This window comes from Pipra filicauda, unplaced genomic scaffold (genome assembly GCF_003945595.2).
Source record: "Pipra filicauda isolate LSUMZ 115617 unplaced genomic scaffold, ASM394559v2 scaffold4_size7858003_pilon, whole genome shotgun sequence".
Lineage (NCBI taxonomy): Eukaryota > Metazoa > Chordata > Aves > Passeriformes > Pipridae > Pipra > Pipra filicauda.
The window spans coordinates 3,425,817-3,441,731 of record NW_024104643.1 but is presented as its reverse complement, the minus strand read 5'-3'; the positions used below and the strand labels follow the sequence as shown (position 1 = coordinate 3,441,731).

The window sequence follows — 15,915 nt, the reverse complement described above, 5'->3', positions numbered from 1 at the left end:
ATATCAACCCCTGAGGAACACCACTGCATAGCTCCAACATCTTGGTCAGATAAAATTTCTCCTACAAATTTCAAGCACAACTGAAGGGTGTGAAAAAATTTTTGAAGCCCTTTTTCTTAAATCATACACAAACCAGTCTGTATTTTAAAGATATTTTTGCTCTGGAGTGTTGTTTCATTTTATTTATCCAATAGTTCAACAAAACCAGTTCAATCTCTGAGTCTGGAGATAATTCACACAATGAAAAGGTAAATTTTATTAGTTATTTGGTAAGATGATTTATCATCTTACCTACATTATAGTTTTATGCTCTCAAAGAATGAATGCCAGGGGTCTTAAACAAAAGTAATAGTGAACAATAGGGCATTACCTGAGGTTTTATATTCTCTAAATATCTAGGCCCTACTCAAAACTGAAGAAAGTCATGGAGAGATTTGGGGGACCTTTTAATCATCTTCACATAACCAAATCTTTACAACATAGTTTGTTACCATTTGTTCCATCCTTAAGAAATGCAGTGTGTGGTATGAAATTAAAGGGTGCTTTTTAGTCCTTGTTAGGAGCCACATTACATGGAAGTTTTTCATTACTTTTTTTTTTATTACTTTTCCAGTTCTATGTGAATTTTTCAAAATCATGGCAATTTATACACAGAGAGAGTTTCGGTGGAATATATATTTCTTTTTTGGCAGAGAGTTGATAAACTTCCAACTAATTTTTCAAACAAAAAATGGGCCAAAGTACCAAGTCACAGAGCAGTGCTATCCAAATTTCTCATGCCATTTCCTTCTCCTTACTAGAATATAAAATTTTGGACCTTTTCTTTCCAGCTGCCGTTTGCCTGTTGGTGCTAGAAGGACAGAGTTTTTGTCTTTGAGCTGACAGGTGAATGGTGCTATTTGCTGATCTTAGTAGTATCATCATTCCCTGTCTGTGCCACATCATAACTCAGCAGCAGGATAACCCAGATAGTGGAGCCTGCCTTGGTGACACATGTACATCATCTCCTTTGCATATAAAGCAGGGAAGAAATTTGTCACTGGCATCCCAGACGCAGTGATGTGAACTAGAAAGGTGGGTGAAGGGCCCTGTAACTAGTCTCTTTATATCAGCCTAGTTGAGTCATACATGGCACATGAGAGAATGGGGAGCCATGTCTCACTCCTGTGTTAGATTTGGCTGCCTCACATGGAAGACCGGGACTCCAGCTGCAATCCATTCTCCTTTTTATTAAATGATTTTCATCCTCAGCACGTGGTGTTGTCTGATGGCTGAGCAAGTGTCATGAATCAGGACAGCAGGGCTGGATGTTGCCCAGCTAGGCAGTGGTGGTTCATTAGCTAAGACTCTTCACATCAGTGGAGCTGTTTTCTTAGTAGATAAAGAGCACAATTCAATGGTACTCCTTGAACTTCAGTTGATGTGTCATTTCTGGCTCACATCGCCAGTGTTTGCTGTCTGACTGGAAGGATCCAGGCTCTCACATGTGGCACAGAACACTGAAAGGTGAAGCTCGCTGCCACATCTGATTTATCTTGTGGTCTCTGAATAGAAGCTAAGCTAGGATCACAGAGGACAGTTAACAGCAAACGGCTGACTGGACATGAAAAATAAATCTGTATGAACAAAAACATTTCCGTCTGATACTAACTGATATACATATTCACCCTGACTTTTTTTCTCATGGGCAGAGTTTACTTTTATTTTTTTCCCACAGTGACTCATCATTTACCTTTCTATCTTCTCTGGTAATCTGAACCATTAAAATTGATGTTACCAATAATAACAAAATAAATACAAACTATGTACATAAGTGTAAATAAACAAAACATCACAGCAGACTATTTTTTATAGTAATTGATAACTAGCAGAGAAAAAATATAAAGCAATATATTTAAAGAGAACCTTCTTATAGCATTCAGTTGCCATGGAAATACTGCAACAAACAGGGGGCAAGCTTGCATACTTCCAGCTCCAGTCACCACTTCAGGCTGTGCTGTTTGCACTGTTCCTGCATGTTCCTGCATACTGCATGTACTGCAGTGAAGCTCTTGAAGACCTCATTAAAAATGTAAAAAATAGTTCTTCATGTGAAGGACATCTCTCCTGGAGGGAAAAAAGAACACAAACCAAATACAAAATCCCAACAAATGAACTGATAACAAACAATGCTCTCCAAACACTTAATGTATATTTTTATATGTATATGTATATGTGTATGTGTATGTGTATGTGTATGTATATGTATATGTATATGTATATGTATATGTATATGTATATGTATATGTATGTGTATGTGTATGTGTATGTGTATGTGTATGTGTATGTGTATGTGTATGTGTATGTGTATGTATATGTATATGTATATGTATATGTATATGTATATGTATATGTACATGGAACCGAGGTGATAGAATCTCTTTGCACTGTCAAAATCTGGAGAGCACATACTATAGACAGACTTACCTTGGGGGCAGTGTGATCTATCCCCACCAGAAATTTATAAACATCTCTAAAATTTTTGTTTCTGTCTTGGTGGGGACATACAAAAAAGTAATTTTTCTCTCCTAAGAACACAATATCACAGACAGTACATGCTCAGCCCCATTGGAGAATGCCACAAAAAAAAAAAAAAAAAATTCTCCCTGTGTTTGTCCTCATGACTAGTGACTAGCCTCATACAGTCATACAGTGACTAGCCTTCAGGGCCAGTCCTTCATTTCACCTCTGGTTCTGTCCTGGACATTACCCACAATAGTCCCTTCAGGAAAAGATAGAAACATCTATCCATCTTAATTATTTCAGTTAGGCAATCAAATGAAATTTAAATAAACTCGTGTTACAAAATTAGGGTCGTTCACTGCTTAATACATGAAGTCAACAAGACCCAATACATTTTTCTGTATCGGAAAAAATAAAAGAAATTATTAATTTAATATAGTGAAAAATAAGCTTACTCACTCAAAAAGATTTCAATTTCTACTTCAACATGACAGTTTAACTTGGGCTTTTTGGAGTAATTTTCACTGATATCTCACTGATTTGGAGTAATTCTCCCTTATTACAAAATATTATGATTTTATTTGGGGACTTTCTGGTCTTTATATAGAAGATGTGAAAGGAAAAAGAACAGAGAAACCTAGGGTAAACTCATTACCATTAAACCCATCCTTGCTGCCCTCTGCTCATTGACCCCCTCCCCTGGAGTTCACTGACATTTCAAAATTTTGCATAACTTTTCGATATATTTAAAATACAAAGTTGATTCCCACTTTTCTCATGACAAGTTCTGAAGTTTCCTGAACCAGTTCACTGACTCAAACCATAAGAGAAAAAGGTTTTATTTTGAACCAGTTATTCCTTTTAACAATTTTTTAAAATTATCTGAATGTAAAAACTGATATCTTAGAGAACTGTAAAATCTCAAATGGCACCTTTAAACTTTTGGGGAAGTGATTTTCTTAGCTTCCCAAGGCGACACATCAATCATTATTGTCTATCAAAGTGCTAAGATGAAAGAGACTGAATACATTGCTTATTTTAGTATATAGCAATCTCCTTTAGATTATTTTTAAGAAATCTTTATTACTGTCTTTGCAGAAGTAGCCATGTGGTAATGAAGGCATTCAGTTTTACAGCTGAGGAAAAATAAAAAAAAAATCAAATAATTTTAGAAGCATATTTGCAGAACTATGTTCCTATGGCATATATCATACTGTGAATGTAAGAGGATAAGAGTCAGTCTAAAGGTTTTTGAAAATCACCTGCAAGAAATCTTTGTGGCTTTAATGATGCTGAGGAATGCAGGTCACCAAAGGTTCAGCTGACAAAAGAGACACCACTTGGTATTTGCTTCTGTTACTCTAGGGCAGAGAGTATATGGTTATATACACAGAAGCAGACCAGAATTTAGAGGTATGATAGCAAGACTGAACACATACATACCTTTCCCAGAAATTATCAAAACATTCTAGGATAAATTACTAGAAATATATATAACAAACCTGGATTTTTATAACTGCAAATTATTTCATTTTAATTAATACAAATAGATATTACACAAAAGTGGCTCTTTCTGGAGAAACACTGGTCACTTTTTATTCGTGTATGACAGACACATCATTTTTATGTAAAATCTTGTGAAAATTACTGATTCTGAAAACCAGAATTTTGCAGGCACTTCCCCTGTCCATTTCATGAAAATAACAACAAAAATACAGCTTGTGTTTTTGATTACTGTTCTCCCAAACTTGGCCTACTTAAAGCAGGCAGCTCAAAAACAACCTGGTGAAGACTGTTTTGCTCCATTACCTTTTTAACTGCAAAATCATGGAGAGAGTATGAAACAAAGGATGGAGGGAAGAGGCTGAAAAAATATGAGAGGAACATAAACTAGTCTGCTGAATGTAAACTATATTTTCAGCTGTTCTGTAAATAATTCTCAAAGAAAGATTAATCTCAAACACATGGAAACCCTTCTAGTGATAACAGATGCTACAAGGCCCTGCGAACAGCTGACTGCTGGGAAAGTGGTCAATACTGGGGAGAGAAGAGGCAGGAGAAAGAGAGGAGAGAGAGGAACAGGAAAAGGAGATTTGTCTTAAGTAATGGCAGCATTACTCCTCTGAGGCAAATTAGAATATTAAAGTTTCAGAGAGACAGATATGCTGGTTTACCAAGTGCAGGATCAGTAGAGCACGGCCACGTGGGTTTGAACATGAAGTTAGAGGAGCATGTCTTGGGATGCCTCACTCCAGGAGGCCTCACTCAGCCACAGCAACCAGGAATTCCTCTACTTTTACACAAAGTCACACACTCTCTTGAACTGAGGGAAAATCTGGCAAATTTTGGCAGGAATTAGACTGTTGAAAATTTATCAAAGTGAAGCCTTTAAAGACACAAAAGCTGAAATCTAAAGAGACTTAGCAGATTTAAAGACTCAGAAATATTTCCCACTATAAAGAAATATGGTGGGGAGTTATTTTTCAGTACCAAGAAGCAATTCTCATTGCTATTTATTGCCTTTGCCCTGAGTGAGGTTAAGCACCAAGAATTGCCCTAATCTCAGACTAGGCTTGATTCAAAGCCTCAGTTTCTTACTTGTCTTCCCGTGCATTTTTGCATAAAAAGAAAATGTTGGTTATAACACCTCCAAAATATACCATTTGATAAAGCTAACTACCCAAAACATTAGGAATAACTCTAACTTGGAATGCTGTCTGAGAAGGTAAAACCATAACGTGCATGGGTTTTAGAAAGCCTTTACTCAATTTTGGTTTTTTACAGCCAGAACTGTAAACTGGATAGTGCATTTCTCATTTGTTAAGATTTGGAACCTGCCTTTCTACTTTGTATTTTTACATTAAAATATTTCCACTGAAATTTATTTCCTTCTGCTCTAAACAATTAAGTTCAAAAATATGCATATACATCTTCCTAGAAAAGAAGTCCATTTCACACAAATAAGTATTTTCTCTTCTAGCATTGTGCTGTGTGCAATTTTTGCTTTAGACATCTTTCATGAAAGTGTCAAATGGAAAACAGAAAGATTTTGTGCAGAGCTTTACCTATTATTCACACTCCCCAAGCTCCCTTTCCAAATGGGGATAATTCTTTAGTGGTTGTCATGTGGATTAACTAGTTGAAATTAGAATAGCAATTTCTTTTGCTTGCCTGTAAATACCTAGCAGCAAATAGGGGTAAATGCATACAGGACAATGCCTCAACAGCCAGGAGAAACAGTGAAGAAGAATTAATATCCTTCATAAAATTCAGCCTACATGAGTAGGAAAGCAGATGAAATTCCAATTTGCAGACTGGTTGATACGTGTGCAATCTTAGCTCAGCTTTAGCAATCAGCTAAATCAGGGTGAGAGGTGAAGAGATAGATGAGCTCAGAAGGAGCAAATTTTTTTTAGCAAACTGTTCCTCAGGCAACATTCAATGTGTCCTATTCTGCTAAGATTGGACTAAAAGTTCTTCTCATCCTAGTCTTGTCTGGGATCATTTTCCTGCAGCAGAAAGTAGCAGATGCTTCAGAAAAAGGTATAAAAAGGTGTGTAATAGAAAATTAAACACAAAGCTCCTCTCTGACACAATCATTCTTTTCTCTTTCTGTACAACCTATACCTGACTAAACAAAACTGTTCTACACCTTTGTGCCTGTTGATGAGATTGGAGGAATCTAAGGGAGCCGGTGTGACTTCAGCTGCTCTGTACCTTGGCAAAACATTAATCTTTAGTGATGCCTTCTGGATTCCTAATGTCAGTGCATTTGATGCACTGTGGGTTAGACATTCCAACAGACAACCTTGTGCTTTGCCCAACGAAGAAAGCTAACTTTCTTAATACAAACACAGCAGAACCTTCACTGGTCCTGAAAACAGTTAGAGGATTATCCACTTAAAAATTTTGGGAGGCACTCTTCCATTCTAAGCGCATTCATTCTGCAGCTTGGGAGGGACGATTCATCACATTTTCTTCAAGAAGTCTCCAGGGTCAATGCTCACACCTAGGCTGCTTTAATTGACAGACTGAAAGAGGCACTAGTAGTATGTGATTCATCTTACCTATCTCCAGTGCCTACTTTAGCATAAGATAAATGTTGCTCTAAACCTGCCCATTTTTCTCCACTGACTTTAAAGGAGACTAATAACTTAGGGAGCACCAAGTGATCAGATGCAGGTGTCAATGTCTGGTCAAGGATGAATTCTAGTCACTGTGACCACCGCTAATGAAGACATATCCAAGATATATTTAAACCTGCAGGAGCTAACCCCTGCTTTGGCATGGTACTCTGCACAGATAGCAAAACGAATACGAGAAGCTGGCTCAACCTGCCTCACTTAGAGTGCTGCAGTAGTGCACAACATTCTCATAGATAAAAAGTCAATGGTTGTCAGTCCTGGTACAGCACTGGTACAGCCAAAAGTAACATGAGAGTAGCCACAAAGTGCTGAGGTAGAGCTAACATATATCACCTTTTAGCATAGGCAAACTTGATGTGCTTGGTTCCCAAAACACTTATGACACTGAGTCTGAAGAAAGATGAATTCTTTGCACTGACATCAGAGGGGCTCTTTATTCCCCTTTGAAACAGGATTTTCTGATCTTTACATCCAAGATTCTCAAAGTCAGCAGAGGAATTAAGTCAGCACTTTATAACCTACTTTTTAGTAAAGTTGTCCCTTCTCTATCTTACCATTTGACCTGATTAGAAATCAGATCTATAAATCTCTTTCATTGCCCTTCTGTTGTGACAACTTTCTGCAGTGACTGACTCCTTATGATGTCAGCTAAACTTGATTTAATACTAGTGCTTTACATGCTGCATGCTGCCAAACTGGCATATTTGAATTAATGTGTCCTGCATTTATTTACAGCACTTTGGTATAAACACAGATGCAGAAGAATCTGTTCACAGTTTTTCCATTCTATAAGTATTTTCTCAAACCATGTGCATGTTCTGGTGAATTTCTGTATTTCTTTACTATGATTGCCTTTTCGAGGGGGGATTGTATTCTATATAATTGTAGAAAAATGCCTGATGACTTCTGATTTTTTATGTGTCAGTGTTTTGCTTTACTAATATGATATTATATATCAGAGATTGACCTGTAACTTCCCTGGCTGGAATTAATTATTCACTCCTCAATGAAATATTTTTGCAATAAACATCAGTGAGTCTGTCTGTCAAATCAGAAACTAATGCTTCTGCTGCTCAGAGAGCAGATGCTTCTGCTACTTTGCTCCCTGCTTGGGAGAAAGTACAGAGAAGCAAGGAATAAAGTACTTGAAAAGGATGCAGAGACAGAACTGATGTCAAATTACAATTACTATTCAGGTTTCTTGCCATGTTAATGAATTTTTGAAGATTACATGTTTTTCACTTACACATATTAAAACTCTGTTAAACTGTTTTAGCTAGTGCATACTTATCCATAAAAAGTTCATAGAACCTAAAAATATCCTGCAGTTTCCTAAATATATACTTTGAACAGCACTGAACTGTATTCTAAACAGCCCTACTAAGCCTTCTGCTTAATCTTAATGCCAAGAACACCAACAGTTTTACTCATATTTAAAACTAAGCAGAGGCACAACCTGTTGCCAGATAAGAAACTTATGGAATGAAAATTGCCTAGGAATAACATCTACCCTCTGAAAAGTACATTTTGCCATCCTTCTCTTATGCCTTTTTTTTTTCTAGAATATTTCAATTTGAGCTCTGAGCTGAAAGATATCACTTCCCATATTGTAATTTTTTGACAATCAGTTCTGCTCACTGTGTAGCTTTTCTAGTAAATTAGATATTGTGCTTTCAACTGTAAGGTTTGCTTAGGAAAGGAATTGTAATTTAATACGAATTAAAACTTACCTTCATTTCAATCTAGGAAAATAGACGAGGCTATTTCATGAAAAGTGATGGAGCTGAGGAATCTGGTAAACTCGTGCTTCCTGGCAGACAGGAAGCTAAGAAGTCAGATATTAATTTTCACAAATAATACTTTCTTGTAGCTCTTCTAGCTACAAATTTTGCACCACCAGCATAGTATCTGAATAAAAATTAGATCTATTTCCCTATCATTTAAGATGTGCTAATTCACTATACTTACTCTATCTCATCCCAGCTGCAAAATAAAACAACAACAAAACAGGTGAGCCAGTGTGCACAAGTACTGTTAGTTAGCAAACAGGCCTGAGCTCCTTCTGATGTACCTCAATCTTACCTTCAGAGAGAGGAAACACATCTGAGGTCCCCAGGGTTCAAGTAAAGCTTACTCCAAGTAACTTATTTTATTTAGACTAATAACCTTTTTTTATTAAACCAAATATACTGGGAGAAGTGTGTGTGGCAGTCTTAATCAAAACATCCCCTTATTATACAGGAGTCATTAGAATTCGGCATTGATCTTACTGCAGCATAATTGAGTTCTTTGAATGGGCAAATGAAAGAGCAATAAAATACCATGCACTTTTGTCATGGACTGATTTATCTGTCATTTCAGTGGCTATCAATTAGCTAAGTATCACTCCTCCACTACAACTGAGGGTAATGTAGTGGTAATTAGTTCTATTTTACAGACTATAACTGTCCTGCACACTTGCTGGGGCTGACAGCAGTGAACTCCGGAAATTTATGGATTGAATTTGTCCTGGTTACACAAAAATTCTGGTATCCATCTTTTCTCTTCTTTTCCCCAAGTATGCCTACTAATTTGGACTGTGATGGGGAACTTGAGATAATGGCAGTACTATTATCCTAGAAGAATGTATCTACAAGTGTGAAAAACTGGAATGCTGAAGACTCAGTCAATCAAGGAGCAAGCTGACCATGTGCAAAGTAACCTCCCAGGTGCTAAAGGCGTTCACATCTGCCACCTCAGACTACAAGCTGGGTGTTGAACAGGTAATGAGAGAGGCAAAATCCTGCTAGTCTGGGTAGTGTTTCTTTGTCCTTACACAAATGACTCAGCTGTGGTAACTGCCCTCCGGGGAAGCATCGGGACAATTCACACACAGTCTGAAGATATTCATCTCTGATGTTGGCCATAATGGATCCACCTGTGCTGACATAACTGGCAGCTGTAACATTTTAGGAGGTGTGAAAGACTCCCGATCCAGTATTACATCATCCAGCATATAACTCCCTGCCCCAGGGGAGGTACCACGGGTGTTCCTATCAAGTCTAAGCCCAACAAAAGACCATAGGTCTTAATACAGGTTTTTCTTCCCTCACAACATGGGACTTTTACCACCTCGATGGATCTGGACTGTGACCACCACAATCAAGTCTTGTGGGTCCTTCCAGTCATCTGGGGGGTCCGCAGCCCTGCTCCAAATGGCTGTACCAGCACTGCAGCCTCACTCCACTGCTGACTCTCCAACCATTCCTGCCAGGTTTCCTGGGTTCGGGGGAGGCGAACCATGCAGAAGGGTGGCCATCTTGTCTTTGTCCTGTGGCCACGTGTGTTTTTTCTGGGTGGGGGAAGCTGGCCATCATTTCAGTTTGTTCCAGTGGGCAGGGCTTGGGAATTTCTCCTGAGCAGTTGGTTTAACCCAGTTTTATCAGTATTTTTATTGGCATTCCTCTTGGTAAAGAGTTATTTTTTTTCACTTACATGTAGGTGCATTTGATATCTCTCTCTGTGTACTGGATAAACCAGGAGTATTGAATCCAAGGAAGGAGACTTCTGTCTGAGGTCTCTGTCCCTCCTAATTGTCTTAAACTGAGATAAACTTACAGTAAAGAGTACACAGAACTTCAGAATGAAGTTGCACTTCGGTTAAGTAGAAGAAAGTCAACAGTTCTTGATCTACTTGATAAAAAACCCATATCTAGTAGGCTTCATTGCTATCCTTATTCTCTCTGTGAAGTCATGTTGTCCACACTTAGTTCAGCAGAAGTTAATCCTGTTCTTCCCACCTGTCCATTCAGGCAATAGCTTTGGTTTCCCATGGATGTGCATGTGGATAAGGTAATTTCTGCGGGTTCATATCTCCCATCTAGTTGAAATGCATTAATTTTTCCTGGGAAGAAAAACTCCAGAAACCAGTAGAGTAGAACAAGAGGCACCTTTAAGACTCAAATCAAAAAGCTGGTACCTATGACTGTTTTCCTGCCTGCAATCAGATGAACACACACAAGTCTTACACACAAGAACTGAGACAATGATAGCCAAGTAGTTAAGTCATAAAGGACCACGATTTCTCTGTGAGGACAAATAAACACAGCATTTCTCCTGCAGAAGGCAGTTGTATTTTGCAAACACTCATAATTTCCACAAAACTTTGTTGTACTAATAAAGAGAATGTGTACAGTAAAAGTAACATTCCACAATACATAAATAAATAAATAAATAAATAAATAAATAAATAAATTAAACAGAACTCAACTATACCAAAGTGCTATTTCCCCACCACTTTTGACATGACTGTCCAGATCATTTAGGGGAGTCCAGATTATAAACTTTTTAAAAGATCTTTAGAGTTTTCTTATTAAATATTCCCTATACCACATAGGTATTAAGATCATCAGGTTTGGGTTTTTTTTCATTTTCAGACAGAAACTCTACATTAGAAAGATTAAACAGAAGATGTCTGGAGTGATGAATTCTCAGTAGTGATTATAGTGAACGGTAGTCCTGTGAATGGACAGAACTTCCCTGTAGATGCATCTTTTTTGCCTCATCTCATCCTAGGGTACTAATTTCTTCAAAATATCTAAAAACATTTCTCACATTAACAAGGCTTACTTTTTTTTTAAAGTCAACCCACTGCAAAATTACAAAGATCAGTACTGAATAAACCTATGTATGGATATCATCCCTCTAATCTGATATTATTCAAGAGTAGAAGAACTTGCATTTTCATAGCTTAATGAAATTGCAATGACAGCAAAAATCTTCATGTACAAGAAACTATAATTCCTATCCCACAGTATTTAACTCATACTCTCTATATTTAACTCTTGCTTATTTCTTGTCTCCTTATATTCAAAAATTGTCATGCCTTGGTGGAGTTACTTGCCAGCTGACTACTATTTTTGCCCTGTACCATTAGTGAAATTACAGAAGCAATATATACTACTTGGAAAAATTACCTTACTGTATTACAAAAAGGAATAATTATTGGGTTTTTAACATAAAAAAAATTTTTTTCCAACACCATTCAATTTTCTGATCTGACAGGAATGGGATGAAACAGGCTTTGGATGTTTCCTGAAAAAAAATCTGGCTGACATGATTTTCTAAGTATCCTCTCTCCGCAGGTATAAAAATTGTGTCTGATTTCTTAAGCACATTTGAGTTGCATAGGTATACATGTATATGCTTTATAAAACCCATAGAATTCACTCCGTGCTTTCATGAAAATATAGTGGTGCTACATAATAGAATCCAATAGTATTCTTTAAGTAAGTCTGACTTTAAAGTAAGAAAATATGGTTTTGTTTTTGAATTTTGGGGTTTTGTGCCCCCAGGAATAATGAAGGAAAATAAAATAATTTTATTTTCTAGAAGGACACACTTCATTGAACTTTCTACTTTAGATTTATAACGTGTAGAAATAGTAGTGCATTTCTTAATCCAAAATCTGCCTGTACAACAAGTTGATCAGGCCTGACATTTAGTTCCCAGTCCCAATGAATTTTGTTATTGGAAATGGTGTCATACAGTAGCTGAGCGATGTTTTAGACCTTGCCCTTGCCTGAAGAGATACAGCCCATTCAGAATTATTGATAACTATACTGCAATTTTTACTGCAGCAGCAGAAACAACGTTTCGTTAAATATAGAATACGCTGCTTATGTATCTATTGCAAAACAAGCCCTAACAATACTCTCTGCTGTAATTGAGATAACTATAGACACCTCCAGCATTTCCTGTATTAACTCTTGTATTATTTTTTTATAGGTGATTTTTTCAAATTTGATGTTTTGAGTTGCAGCAGTTTTGCTTCCTCACCCATGCATAAGAATGAGACTGTAGTGCCCTGATCCACTGCCAAGAGAGCATATTTGAATGCAATATAATTCAGAGGCGGTCTGATTAGCTCATTTGTTTTCTCTTCCATTGTGCTTTTCATTATTTCCTGAAATCCAAAATGCTGCTGTTATTCCTCAGGCTGGGAGTTGACTTTTATTTATGTTTCCATTATGTCATTCTTTCTGTGAGCAGCTAAACAGATTTGTATTGATGAGATGTTTTCCAGCACCCTAGGGAGTCAACCAGTAAGGCTAAATGCCACTTTAATCATTCCCAGCAGAGACGTCTAAGTCAATGACCTGTATCGTTGAGCTGTATTACTTTTTGATGCTATCATTTATTCTGTAATAGGCAGTCGAATAGAGCTGCCCTCTACAGCATCTGCCTATTCACACACTCTTTTGGGGAGTGTACTTTATATTAATTTTGTGCTACATGCTGGTTTACATTTTTTCAGCCATCTTTTCAGGTTTTCTTTCTATGTTAGGAAGTATAGAAGTTCACCATTCCCTGTCCCAGCCACTGAATTCCAGAACACACACACAACCCTGTAACCAGCTGTCTGTCTTTATGACAGTCAACTGTACATTTGCTATATATTTTAAATATAAGAATTTGAAGTTGAAATAGCTCATACAAAACACAAAGTTCGGTGAGGTTGGTCACAATCTGCCCAGTATTTTCAGCAGACTTCTGAAGACTTGCAGTACTATTTAAACAAGGAGCAGGTGCATCAGTTGCACAATGGGGATTCACAGCAGAGAGATTAGAGATGATGCTATTCTGACCATGAGAGTCTGGACACAGACATAAGATTACATTTGAAGAGCAAAAAAACCTTTTAATAGATGAGTGAAAGAGTTGTAAGGCACTGAAATATTTCCAGGAGCATGTGTCCTTCAAGTCTCAGACAGAAGAGATAACATTAAAAGCCAACATAGAAAGAGAATAATGTATCTGAGTCTGACCTGTTGAAACACATGGCAATCACTTCTCCTGTCAGTCAGTCTCAACTTCCCTTTAAATTCAGAGATAGTTTCATATGCAGACAGGTGTCTTAGGAGACATTCTCTTGTAATGTGTCTGTCAATTATAATAATTTATTATTTCAGCCTCTGATATCAATATTAAAGAATATAAATCTACTTTGTCTGCTCTTTAAACCTTACATGTAAGAGCATAATCAAAAGCATTTTTAAAGAGGAAATAAATGAAAACTCTGATATTTCCAAGTAGTCCGCAGGGGAAAATTATATTTACATGGTTATGTCAGTTTTAAAAGAAAATATAATAAATTTCTTGAATTTAACCATGTGACAGTACTCAGGAAAAAAAGTGGATATTATATAATCCTGATACAAATTTGTTTGGTTTAAAAACACTAGGATTTTCTCCTACTGATTGATAAGTATATCCCAGTCTCAGATTTGAAAATTAATCCTTTTATTTGTGCCTTGAGCACATGCCCCAGCAATAGAAAGGCTGCTGTAGACGTTAAGCTGGCATGATGCTTAGCACAGTATTATCAATAGTAAATCCAACTCACTGGCGAAGTACTGCCAGGGCAAGAGAAGCCCAGCTGCCAGGAATAAGAAAGAAGTTGCTAAGGCAGCAGGAATGGGAGCCAAGCTGGAGCAGGTGCAACCCCTGCACAAGCTTGACAGCTCATGAAAAAGTGAGAGTATTGAAATAGCCAAAATTTCTAAATAATTAGTACATGCAACTGTGTTACACCAACATAAGTCAACTCAGATATGTGCAGTTTCCAGTGGAATATCTTTGAACACAGCAGTCTTTCATTCTAGTTTTATTATTTGTCTTAATTGAGGAGGAAATAGCCCAGCGTCTCATTCATATGCATATACGTGGTAAGCATCATAGGCAGCCAGATTTCTGCCACATTAATTTTGATTTTTGCTTGTACTGCCTGAGTGTAAAGGACTTCCAGTGCAACAGATCTGTGCAGTTAGCTGTGGAGTTGGAGCATTCAATTCTAGTTCCCAGCCGCTGTCCTCAAGACAAGAAGTACAGGTTTGCAAGTAAGCTCCCTGGGTGATGGTGAGAAGGAGCATTTTAGGAGAACTGCCAGCTGACTCAGTTAAGTGAATACAAAAAGACTTAACTTAATGGTCCAGTTGATTTATCTCTTTCTTGTTTTGTTTTGTTTTGTTTTGTTTTTTTAATTTCTCCTTCTTTACCTTGGATCTTCCACTGCTCTGACATGAGGATGCCTTCTCTCCCACACTCCTCTCCAAAGAACTACTTACTTAGCTTTGGATGAGTTGTGCCCTAGGAAATTTTTAATAAGACATATAGTACCATTCCTATGCAGGTGGTTAGTACTTAAAAACCAAAAGGTATGAACTTATCGTAAGAAGTTCACCATTTGTGAAATATTCACACTCAAATTGTATTCAGTCTGGTTTTTTTATATTTGTCTTCTATCACTCAACTATTCAGCCAAGCAGCATCCTTGTATTTGCAGATACAGTGTTTCCTTGAGACTATTCATGCCTTTCATGTACAGTGGAAAGCCCTTTTATCAAGCCTAATGCTTTGATGTAGTTCCCTAGATTTTCAGTATCTGTGTGTAACAAAACTACTGAAATACAGTGCAATGATGACAAAATGGGCTGCAATGATTGCTCTCCCATCCTCCATTTACACTATGAGAAGACACAAACAGAATAGATATAAGGTACATAGACAAATGTTTGGTTCAGTCCCTAACATCAGAAGTTATAAAGCCCCCCTTTTGTTACACCATCAAAATAATAATTTACCTTTTGCTGTTTTTCATATTCTGTACTGTTTTCCTTGGGAGTCAATAGAATTGCACAAGAGTACTTCACTTTCAGGAGATGTCTTCAAATCCATAAAAGCTAAACTAAAAATAATAATGAAGAAATATTGCTTTTAGGAGAACATTTACATGTCAATGAGGATAATAGGTCAAGTAGGTCCAATTTGGCTCTTAAACCAGGAATTTCCATATCTCCAGTAGTTTCAGACCCCTTGTTGAGTTTCTTATCCTGCTTGGCCCTCAATTTACATTCTTCACTTAATTTCAATGCTTCATTTTCACATCCCCCTCCTCACCCCCCCGCTCCAGCTGCGATTTGAAGCATATCTAAGAAAATACAAACTTATTTAATCAATTTTACAAGTCCATTCCACCCTACTTCCAAGGTAGGGTTTGATCAGTCCCTCTGCAGGCCCACCTTACTTCCTGCTCAAACTACGGAAAAGTCTGACTTTTAGTGAGGTGGAGCCATCTGGTGTCTGTCACTGATGTAACATGTTGCTCTAACCTGCTTTTAAAAAGACAGGTTGCTTTAATACTACAACTTTCTGAAATAATTAATGTTCTTTATTACACACATACTCCCTCAGTTACTTAAAATATTTTTAAATATTCATTGCACTTTTA

General features: G+C 37.2%; 1 long non-coding RNA gene across 1 annotated transcript; it reads right to left on the bottom strand.

Annotated features, from left to right (window-relative positions):
* Positions 1-8,794: 8,794 nt before the first annotated feature.
* LOC120324365 lies at positions 8,795-15,397 on the bottom strand. Its single transcript, XR_005565630.1, has 3 exons — positions 15,269-15,397; positions 13,454-13,568; positions 8,795-10,623 (listed from the first exon to the last, which is right to left on the bottom strand). It is a non-coding gene; the product is annotated as an uncharacterized LOC120324365 (long non-coding RNA).
* Positions 15,398-15,915: the final 518 nt, after the last annotated feature.